Source organism: Phalaenopsis equestris, unplaced genomic scaffold, assembly GCF_001263595.1.
Source record: "Phalaenopsis equestris unplaced genomic scaffold, ASM126359v1 Scaffold000002, whole genome shotgun sequence".
Taxonomy (NCBI): domain Eukaryota; kingdom Viridiplantae; phylum Streptophyta; class Magnoliopsida; order Asparagales; family Orchidaceae; genus Phalaenopsis; species Phalaenopsis equestris.
Genome location: NW_018164444.1, coordinates 66046879 through 66057658, shown reverse-complemented (window position 1 = coordinate 66057658; position 10780 = coordinate 66046879).

Below are 10780 nucleotides of genomic sequence, written 5' to 3'. Positions count from 1 at the left end.
TATATATATATATATATATCTACAAAGATTTATAACCAATTAAAATATTGATTAAGAAAATAGAATAAAAATTATTAAATTTTATTCAAATAATATTTTAATATCAATAATAATTTTTAAATATTGCTCAAACTCTTTTTGTCTTATGACTACATGATTAGGGTTGTTAAAATGACTCTTTGTTTGTGAACAGCTTGTGTTCAGCTCGTTAAGCAAACGAGTCGAACACAAACACACTTTTTGAGCTTGAAATATAAACGAGCCGAACACAAACTGAGCATGGCTCGCTCGTGTTCCGCTCATTTACACCCCTACTCAAAACTTCTACAGTTCCCAACGCCAACCTCAATAACCTATAGACAATGTTGTAACTCACTACTACAGCTTCACACGACTAACTATGAAGCGCTTGCAACTTCCTCTAGTTGCCATTCTGGCCAACTAACTCTTATGAACCTACCACCTACAACCTAAATAACAAACTACTGTCACATATTTCAAATGGGACATTTACGACAAACTAACACTGCAAACAAAATTTAAAATATTCAAGACAGACTACCGTCTACACATCAACTGATTACAATTTTTGCGGCCCATTACAATTGTCGTAGCTGAAATATCATTGTACATAAACTTTTAAATTCCACCATACTTAAAATTACATTGTAGATTAGTTCGATTGCGTCAGATAAAATAATATTTTTTTTAAGAGTTTCAGACGTAAAAATCATGACATCTCCTCTAATTTTTTTTTTGTATGACTGTCATTAGTTCGATCTCCCCGATGTTCAGTCGTAGCAAGCGATATATGCTTCTTTATTTCTTAGTTTTCCTAATCCCACTTCAAAATAAGAAGCAGAACGGCTTGCTTTGAAGTTTGACCCTTTTGTCTCGTGATTTTGTCTTCCTTAAATTGTAGGCGAGTAAGAAAAAAAAGGAAAGAAAGGATTTGTTTGGCTTGGTCTTATGGTTGGGGAATCAAAGTAGTCCTTTGGATCACATGCAACAGCGATACACTTATTTATTATTATATTATTATCACCATATTATCAGGTATCATTAGATGGAAAAATATTACATCAGTATTACGCACGTAGACTAACATGTATAGCCAATGAAATCACGCCACGACACCCGCGAGATTAAGAAAAAAAACGGCGCATTAACACGAGAAATATTTCCTCCCGTGTTATTGATGTGTTATTGTGTCCTGGGAATATTCCTGGTGTTATAATAACACCATAACACATCAATAACACATGAATAACACATGAATAACACACAATAACACATAAATAACACGGCGGATAACATTCTCCCGTGTTACTGCGTCGTTTATTCTCTGTTGGGAATATTTCCTGTGTTATTGTGTGTTATTCATGTGTTATTTTCTCCTGAGAATATTCTTGTTGTTATAATAACACAATAACACATCAATAACACGCAATAACACATGTATAACACATCAATAACGCGGGAGGGAATATTCCCCGTGTTACTAGGCTGTTTTTTTTCTCTGTCGCGTCGGGTATCGTGACGTGATTTAATTGACTACGCACATTACTTCTACATATAAAATACTGATGTAATATTTTTTCATCATTAGATACCCATGAAATGCAATTCATAAAACTAATAAACACAGGTTTTTGCACATGAATTGCGTGCCGCTCATTCCGGATAGGTTCCATGACATATTTACGAGACTGCCACGCCTCGTTGCCAAGCTGTCGTTCGATCCGCGTGGCAATAGCGCCAAGTTCAGAGACCACACCGGGGCCGTACATTTCAGTGACGTCAGCCCTTCCCAGGATTACCCACCAGGCCGGTCAACAGAACTTAAGCCGGTCCCACCTTCCTAACATGTCACCGCCAGAGATCTTCTGCTTCATTGATTACCGACGCGTACAAATAGATTTTCTTTTATTGTATTTATATAAAAAAATACAATTATATAAATAACTTCTATAAAATATATTTTATATTAATTTAATCAATAATATATATAATTTGAATCATTGGTTAGAATAAATTGGCAGATAATCTCGATATATTTATTTATTTATTTATTTTTAATACAATAATAGATATATATAATAATAAAGAATAGGCGCAGCATACGAGGGGCTATGTTGCAATTTTGGATGAGGCCGGGATGGGCCCAGAAAATTATTACAGAGGCCAGACTGGGGGTCCAGTGGAGCAATGATTAGCATTGCAATATTGAAATTTGAGCCGTTGGATTTAATAATTGATTATCTCGTCCGTTAAAATCGCTTATATACTTAATAAAATATTTTTTTTCGGCCATTCAAAATTTTCAGAGAAAATATAAGCCGTCTTTAAACAGATAAATATTACCATTAATCTATATATATATATATATATATAAGATTTACACATTATAATTAATTTGGTAATTTTTACGACTAAAAAAGAAAGATAATAAAGTGGAATCCAAATAATTTTTTGTGCGGATTTCTTTTTGAAGTGTTCTAACTCATTACTCTTGTCGCTGTCCCATCATGATTGGAATTGGTGCGGATCATCTCGTTCATAATTATGCGGGGGGAGGAGAGCCGTTGGATGGGGAGAGGGAATGAATGGACGGTGGATTTGAAGTGGCGCTTAGAGCGGGGGGAAATAGGTTTGTAGGCAAGCAATTGTGTGTTGGGGTGGGAGTAAGGAGCAGTGGGAGTTTAAGCTGGTGCGATGGAAGGGACGGGTGAGATGGAAGAAAGCTGGCGATGGGTGATGGGACACCATGCATGCGTTTTGTTTCTGTCGCCTGGTCGGCTAATAGTTCAGCGGTTTCCGTTTAAATCGCAACATCTGCCGGTTCATCTGATGTCCTACGTATAATAAATATGTGGAGCATTTACTTGCCTAACACATAATTCTTATATAATTATATATATCACATCAAAATTCTTATATTTACGTATATAATACTCAAAATTTTAATATAAAACTAAGAATAATATTACTTTTCATTTTTAATTTTGGTGTTTACCAATCCTTATTTTAGATATATCTTGAAGTCATGCAATGCTAGGGTATAGGTGGATCTGTTATGCAGGTTGATAGCCTTGACCTGAGTAGACTTTTGAATCGTGGGAAAAATATTACATGAGGAGTCCTAACGTAAAGCTACGTTCGGAGTCTATTGATTTATAGACCCAAGTTTAAGAAAATGCACGTGCTTTCCTGTGATCCGGCTCGGTAACACAGGAGAATATTCTTTCTATATTATTCTGCGTTATTCAGGTGTTATTATTGTGATATTGATGTGTTATTATGTTATTATAACACCGAAAATATTCTCAGAACATAATAACACATGAATACCACCACAATAACACCTAAATAATGTAGAATAACACGGGGAGAATATTCCCTTGCGCTGAAACAATTATTTTTTTTATATTTTTGTCACCTTAAAGTGTCCGCATATCAGTGGACTCAGAACGTAACTCTACGAGTTATCTTAATAAAGTTTGAGTGTTGGATATTTTTCTTATTTTTTATTTTTATTTTATTTTTTTACAAATCCCGTGAAGAATTTCCAAATTTTGCAGTGCACTTTATTTCGATGTGTTTTAAAATGTGTCCAACAGATGTACAAATTATTAGTCAAAAAATTTTATATTTTCTAATATAGACTCTGGATTTCTAAAATATATCAAATTATCAATATTAACTTCTCTGAATTGAAATTTATTTTTTTATACATATATTTTTAATATAATTTAATAACTAAAATATTCTACAAGTAAATAAAAAAATTTTAATATTAGATACATACATATATAAAAATAAAGAAAATTTACATAGAAACCACTCAGTTCTTTATATTTGCATGCCTAACACTTAATTTTAGTTTTTACAGATATACCACCATTTATACATTAAAACAATGATATTTTTTATGCGATATGTGGTGTGTGCCTGAAGATTCTCAAAAGTAGAGTGACTAGTTATCTTCTTTGCATTGTACGAGACTCTAGCACACACTCATGTAATTAATGAGAAGTAAGCAGGAGGAGACACCTCAATTTTTACGTGAAAAATTATGAAAAAGAGAAACCACGGGGTCTATCTCAGCTAAAAAAATTCACTAAGATTACAAAGATGATCATTGAAAGTGTAGGGTATTGGTTCATCGATAATAGTCGTAGTTTGAATGTAATGAATGTAGTTCTCGGTGGTAGCAGGCTACAAGGGTCGTAGTCGTTTGCTCCGGAGGCAGTAATTTGACATTGATGTTGAAGATGGTGTTATAACTTCAGCTTATCATATATGTCATAGTTAAAAGCCATATAGTTGGTCATGTAGGCCACAAATGGTTGCTTCAAAAGCTTTGGTTGACCATAGAGGTCGTAGTAGGTTGCATAGCTTCAAGAACTGTCAGCCACGCAGGTCGCATTTTGTCACATAAACTGTAGTGGAGAGCTGAGACAACACCAAGGGGGTGGAGGGGTGGAGTGAGAAGCTGTAGGAGCTTAAGTCATGTAGGCTACAGTGGCGAGCACTGATGATGTCCGTAGGGTACATGTACCGGAGTCAGGGGTTGCACGAGCTTTGAGTCGCGTAGACTATATTGGTTACATAGGTCATAATGTTGAGTTGTGATGACATCTATAGATCATAGCGGCCAAAGTCGAAAGTTGTACGAGTTATGAGCCACGTAAGTTGTATTTGGTCACATAGGCCATAGTGATGAACTGTGGTGACGTTTGTACGCTGTAGGAGATAGAGTCAGGAGCTACATGAGCTGTGGAACACGTAGGTTGTAGTTGGTCGTGTAGTCTGTAATGGTGAGCTATGATGACATTCATAGGCCGTAGAGACAGGATTTGAGAGTTGCACGAGCTATGAGTAATATAAATCATAGTTTGCCACGTAAGTCGTAGTGATGAGTTGTGATGATGTACATAGGCCACATAGATCGTATAAGAGAGTTACACGAGCTATGAGCCGCATAGGTTGTAGCGGTGAACTATGATGAGAGAGCTTATGAGTCTGAAGAAAGTTACCATCTTCAGAGTGCATTACTACATCGTTATCGAGAGCCGTTGTTGTACTATATGTGGTGTGCATTGTTACATCATCATCAAAGTGTGTCGTTGCAATGTATTCAAGGTGCATTGTTATGCCGTTTTCACAAGACATTGTCACACCGTATGTGGGGAGTATTGTTACAGTATAATCGGGGTGTGTAGTTGCACTGTATTTGAGATGCATTGCTACATCATTTTTGGTAGGTGTCATCGCATCATATGTGGGGTGTATTGTTATGACATCCCTAGTAGACATCGTTGCACCATCTTTAGAAGGTGTCGATGTCTCTTATGTGGGGTGTAGTGTTACACAGTGTATTAGATGATGTATTGCTCTACCGTTGATTCACTGTTCCACAATGTACGTTGGGATTCAATAATGGACGTTGTGACTCCACAAGAGACTTCACTGCAAGGAATAATTGGTGACTGATGGTGGTTGACGATGGCCGACAACCAGCAGTTGGAGTTGGTCGAAGGCGACAACAACCAAAATTGGTCAGTGACATTGATTGGAGTTGGCTGCGGCGGCTACCAGAATGGGAGGTATACGCAAAATTTACAGTGCATAAACAATGTTGAATCTCAGGTTCGCCTTCAAAATTTTTTCATCTTCTAGCTGAGGGTATGTAGGGTTCTATTTTTAAAGTCCATGTTGCAAATAAAAAAAGTAATCCAAACCACTCTTAATTGACAACCTAGGAAGATTCCCTCAAATTGACAACATTCTTTGAATACTTGAATGCTTTAATTTGTCCCAATTAAACAAACTTGGGCTCGTTTGATTCATCTCTCCAAGACGCTCAATTTAATTATAAACATGTCAGATTTTGAATCCATTTGACCTTCCAATTATGTACTAAATGTTTTCAAAAAAGTGGTATGTCGATTTATGTGGGACTTATTTGAATTAAATCGAACCAATTTCAATATCTCTCGCCAAATCAATTAGTTTGAATGTAAGTTTGCTGAAAACAGTGCTTTAGATGACTTTTTACCTAGATTTGAATATTTATTACAAAAATTATCTTGTGATACGTGTCGGATGATTAAAATTTAATGATGGCCTACGAATATAAAAAATAAAATTTAGATATTAGATAAGGAATTACACAAATAATTAGTTGATATTTATATAAATAGTGGAAGCTCTTTAATAAGGCAAAAAACAACAATTTTATCTGGCGTTCCATCTCCTGTTCGCGTTGTTAAGATCACTACCTGCAACGCAAACACAGCCGCGACAGAAGCCCCGCGCGTCTTCCTGTTCGTGTACTCCGACAAAATGGTGCCTGAAAGCTGCTAATCGGCTAATCGCCGCCAATTCCAAATCCAAGAAAACAGAGAGTTTAATCACATTGCTCGACTCATGACCAAACGACGACCCCAATCCAACAGATAAACTATAAGCAACAGCGTCCTCCCGTACACGCTTTTCCGGCCAAGTTTATCTCCAGGCCAACCGAAGAACAGTTGGCCAGAGAGCGTTCCGCAGAGCGCGAAGCGGCGAAGATGTGAACGACCGATAAATCAGATGTTAATGAATGATGAATGGGAGGAACGAACAAACTATTGTCATGGGCTTCACACAAAATGCATTATATTTAATTACTCTTATAATTTACTGAAACAACCTCTTTTTTAAGTTTAATGATGAGGAGATAAAGATGTAATTTTGAGAAATCAGGATCCAATCCTTGTAAATAGGGATTCCATATCATGAATAAAAGTTAATCATTCACTATTGTACTCTCCTTTCTTTAGTGCGTCTCTCGGATATTTTTGAATTCGACAGGCAAAGAATGAGAACATGGAGCTTCTCGTTCTTCATTACTAGCTCTGATCTGATTGGGGACGAAGGAACAGAGAGGGGGAAAAAAAAAAAGATTTGAGCTTTCTTAATTGGAAGGAGAATGGTTTAATTTTTAAGGGAGATGGAGGAGGGTTAAATAGGGGGGGGCTGGAAGGAGAAGCTCCAGTGGAAATTTTCCAAGGATTGTGGAGTCGAAGGAGAAGCTACCTGTGAGGTATTTTCTTAAATTATATAAGAAATATGTTGTATTTTCTTAAATTCCATTTGAAATTTGTTTTGCATTCTTCATGTAATTATTAGATACATACCGTTTGAGGAAATTTCAAGGTAAATTTGATAATGCATAAAGCATATAAAAGAAATATTATAACAGGATGCCGATAAAGTGAGATGAACGGTCCACTAATGTCATTTCATAAGAATACTTCATCTAATCTTTTAAGTATATTAAATGAAATGTAGAATAAGCAAACTGATTTTGGAAATTTTACATACATACCACACAATCCTTATGTATTTACACAAACACCTAAAATTTGATATTTACATTTAAGCCACTTTGGTGTCATAAACGTATACATGAAAAGATTTATTTCTCCTTTTCAAAGTTGATAATGAGGGCTATTTAGATGTGATGTTACGATTTTGAGCGTTAAAAATTTAAATATAAAAGTTTGGGTGTTATGCATGTAAATACATAAGATGTATACAAATGTCCTATTAATTTCTTTTAAAAGAAACAACTGAAACCATATATGCATATCAATGTGTAGCTTTCTCTACATCAAATTAAAATATAAAAATCGAAATATATTGAGAATGTACCAAACGAGGATTAGAAAGTATTCCTTATACCTTATAAAGCAAATTTTCAAAAACCCAATTACTATATGAGACAATTAAAATTAATCATCAATGGAAATTCGATGGTACAAAACAGATGTAAAGTAATTATTTTATAAAATTGAGATTAGGGCTGTCAATTTGGCTCGTTGTTCGTGAACAGCTCGTGTTCGGCTCGAAAAAAAAATTATATAGTTTTTTATATTACAATATATTACATATATTATTTATATAATAATATATTATATATATTTATGTCTAAGTTTAAATCATAACACCTCATATGTCAATGTGGTTAGTGTTCTTTTGTATATATTTGATCCAGGTTCGAATCTCATACTTTACATCTATTTTTCTTAATTTTAGTTTAACGAGCCAATTTCGAGCGGAACGCGAAGAGCCGATTTCGAACACAAGCTATTTCGAACGAGCCGAACACGAGCCAAGCCTAAGCTCGCTCAAGCTCAGCTCGTTTCCAACCCTAATTAAGATATTACAAAATAATATTGATATCGGAACTAGGAGGGAAAAAGTAGAAATGCAAAAACTCGGTTTTATTAATGGTGAAATATGTTTACAACAAAACAAAAAAGAAAATAACAACACCGACATTCATGACCGGAGCAACACCTTTAAGATGAAATCATAAGATGGTGGACATCGGCTAGGTGGATCGAGATGACTAGTAGGGTTGACGGTAGTAAAAGTGGAGTGAGTAACAACAGGTACAACAAAGGTTTGTTGTCCTAGGGTGGCGACAATAAGGATGGAGTGTCGGGTGGCACTTTCAGCTGCATAACAACGGGTTGTGGGACTAGACAACAGACTTGGAGAGGTTGGACAACATGTTGGTCAGCTGGAAAGTGGGTTAGTGGTAGTTGGGGAAGGATTAGAGTGGTCGGAGGCTAAGAGGTAGGGAAGGGAAGGTCTAGGAGAAGGTAAAAGGGGAGATACAATCACCACCTCAGAGTAAGATGCAACTGAAATATCACCACCTTATTGAATACAACCCTACAAAAGAGAAAAAGACTCCACACAGAAATCTGGAATCAACACACAACAAAAAGCTAAAAACTCTAAGAATAACATCCCCTATTTATAATGACTAGGACTTATTTTAGGCAATGTTTAAAATAAGAAAGAAAAATAAAAATAATAAGAATCCAAATTAGGCAAGGATGACTAAACTATTAGAATTTCAAACTATGCAAAGACGAGTAAAATAAATCATAATTTAGAATTGTTGAGGACTTATAATATGAAAGTAATAATAGAATTTCAGATTAGGTAAGGATGAGTAAAATAAAAACAAAATTTAGAATTGGTAAAGACTTATAATAAGAAAGTACTAGAACGGAAAGAGGTGGGAAAGAAAGGAGTGTCAGGTCGTCAACCGCTCCCCACCGATCCTACAATTCAAAAAATCATCTTAGTGCTTGATTTGTAAATAAAATTGTTTAGGGTGCTCTTAATGTAAATACCCAATAAATGTGTAAAAAAACATAATATAATGTTACTCATGCTTCATATTTACATTCCTAAGCAGTAATACAAAAAAAAAACAGCATCGACACTGAAAAGTTAAAACTCTCAAATAAAATTACATTCCAACCAAAACAAGGCACCAATAAAATTTTCAATATAGAGTAAACATTAGTATTTTCATTCCGATTAATTCCTCCAAACCTAAACACAAACTAAAGCAATTTAAACAAACAAATAAATAAATTACTAAAACATTAAAGACATCACTAATAAATTCTGGTAATGAATGAAGAAGATGCCATAAAAGGAATCCCAAACAGTAAAGGCTTATAGGTTGGAATTCATAGACTGAATGTGATGTTGGGCCATAGAATTTTAAATGTCAGGTAGATTGTCCAGCTACTTGTACTGATATTATTTTATACTTATTTTGTACTGCCTTTTGATCCTTAAAAGTTTCAGAATGGTGAAAAGTCAAATTAGAAGCATGTTTTCTAAGCTAAGGCATTACTAATAATATTTCAAAATCGATTCCACCAACATGATGTTTTACGCTTAAGAAAAAAAAAAAAAAAATTGTTCAATAGTTTTGAATGAAAGATTTCAATAAAATTGAAGACTAATTTAACTTCAGTTTCAGCAATTTTGTAGCTGAACTGTAACATTTTGATAATACGAGCCCAACGACACAAAGTGATTGATGTGAATTCAAATGAGTGAAAATAAAACATTTGAAATATTATAGGAAGATTCAAAGCATTGATCGGAAAGTCGAGTGGAGTCCAGATTCAACATATTTATGGTTAAATAGAACATCCAAATGTGCAAAATCTGACGAGTCTAAGATCATTCAATTTTGAGGTCATTAAAACACGTAAACCCTTAACAAATAATTTATGATCAAATAAATGTCAAACAGAGACCATCCGATAGAGTATTTTGAGGATTTTGGCTAAATTGAACCAAATGTTCCTCTAAAATCCATATATTTTGCATGATAGAGGAGAAAAGAAATAAGTTAATGGTTGTCTACTCATTTTAATTTTGGTGTCTACCAATCATCATTGAATGAATAGTAGGACAAGTACTCATATTTTTGGAACACCATCTTCTTTAGTTAAAGAGAAGTGAAACTTTATAACTTTAAATACATGATGAATTATTCTAATTAGGCCAGACAATATGATTTTTTTTATTTTCAATTTTTCAATTAAAATCTCTGAGAACTCCTATTACAACATTTTGTTTATCTATGTGTGTGCTAAATCTTAGTACAATGCTGAGACATTTATTCATCTCTATCACCCTGTATTTTCTAGCTAGTAACAATATTAAAATGTATATTTCATGAAAAGACTAATAAAAAAAGATAAAATGAATAGTCATATTACTGTAAAATGGTAAGAAAGCCGATACATTAAAATACGATACAACAACAACAAGCATTTATCCCACAAAAATATGATAATTATAAAAAAAATCTATAATTTGATGATAAGCAATATTCGTATTAGGGGACCAATAAGATTGAAGGAAACACATATTAGTATTTTATTACAAAAAAACAAAATGTTTA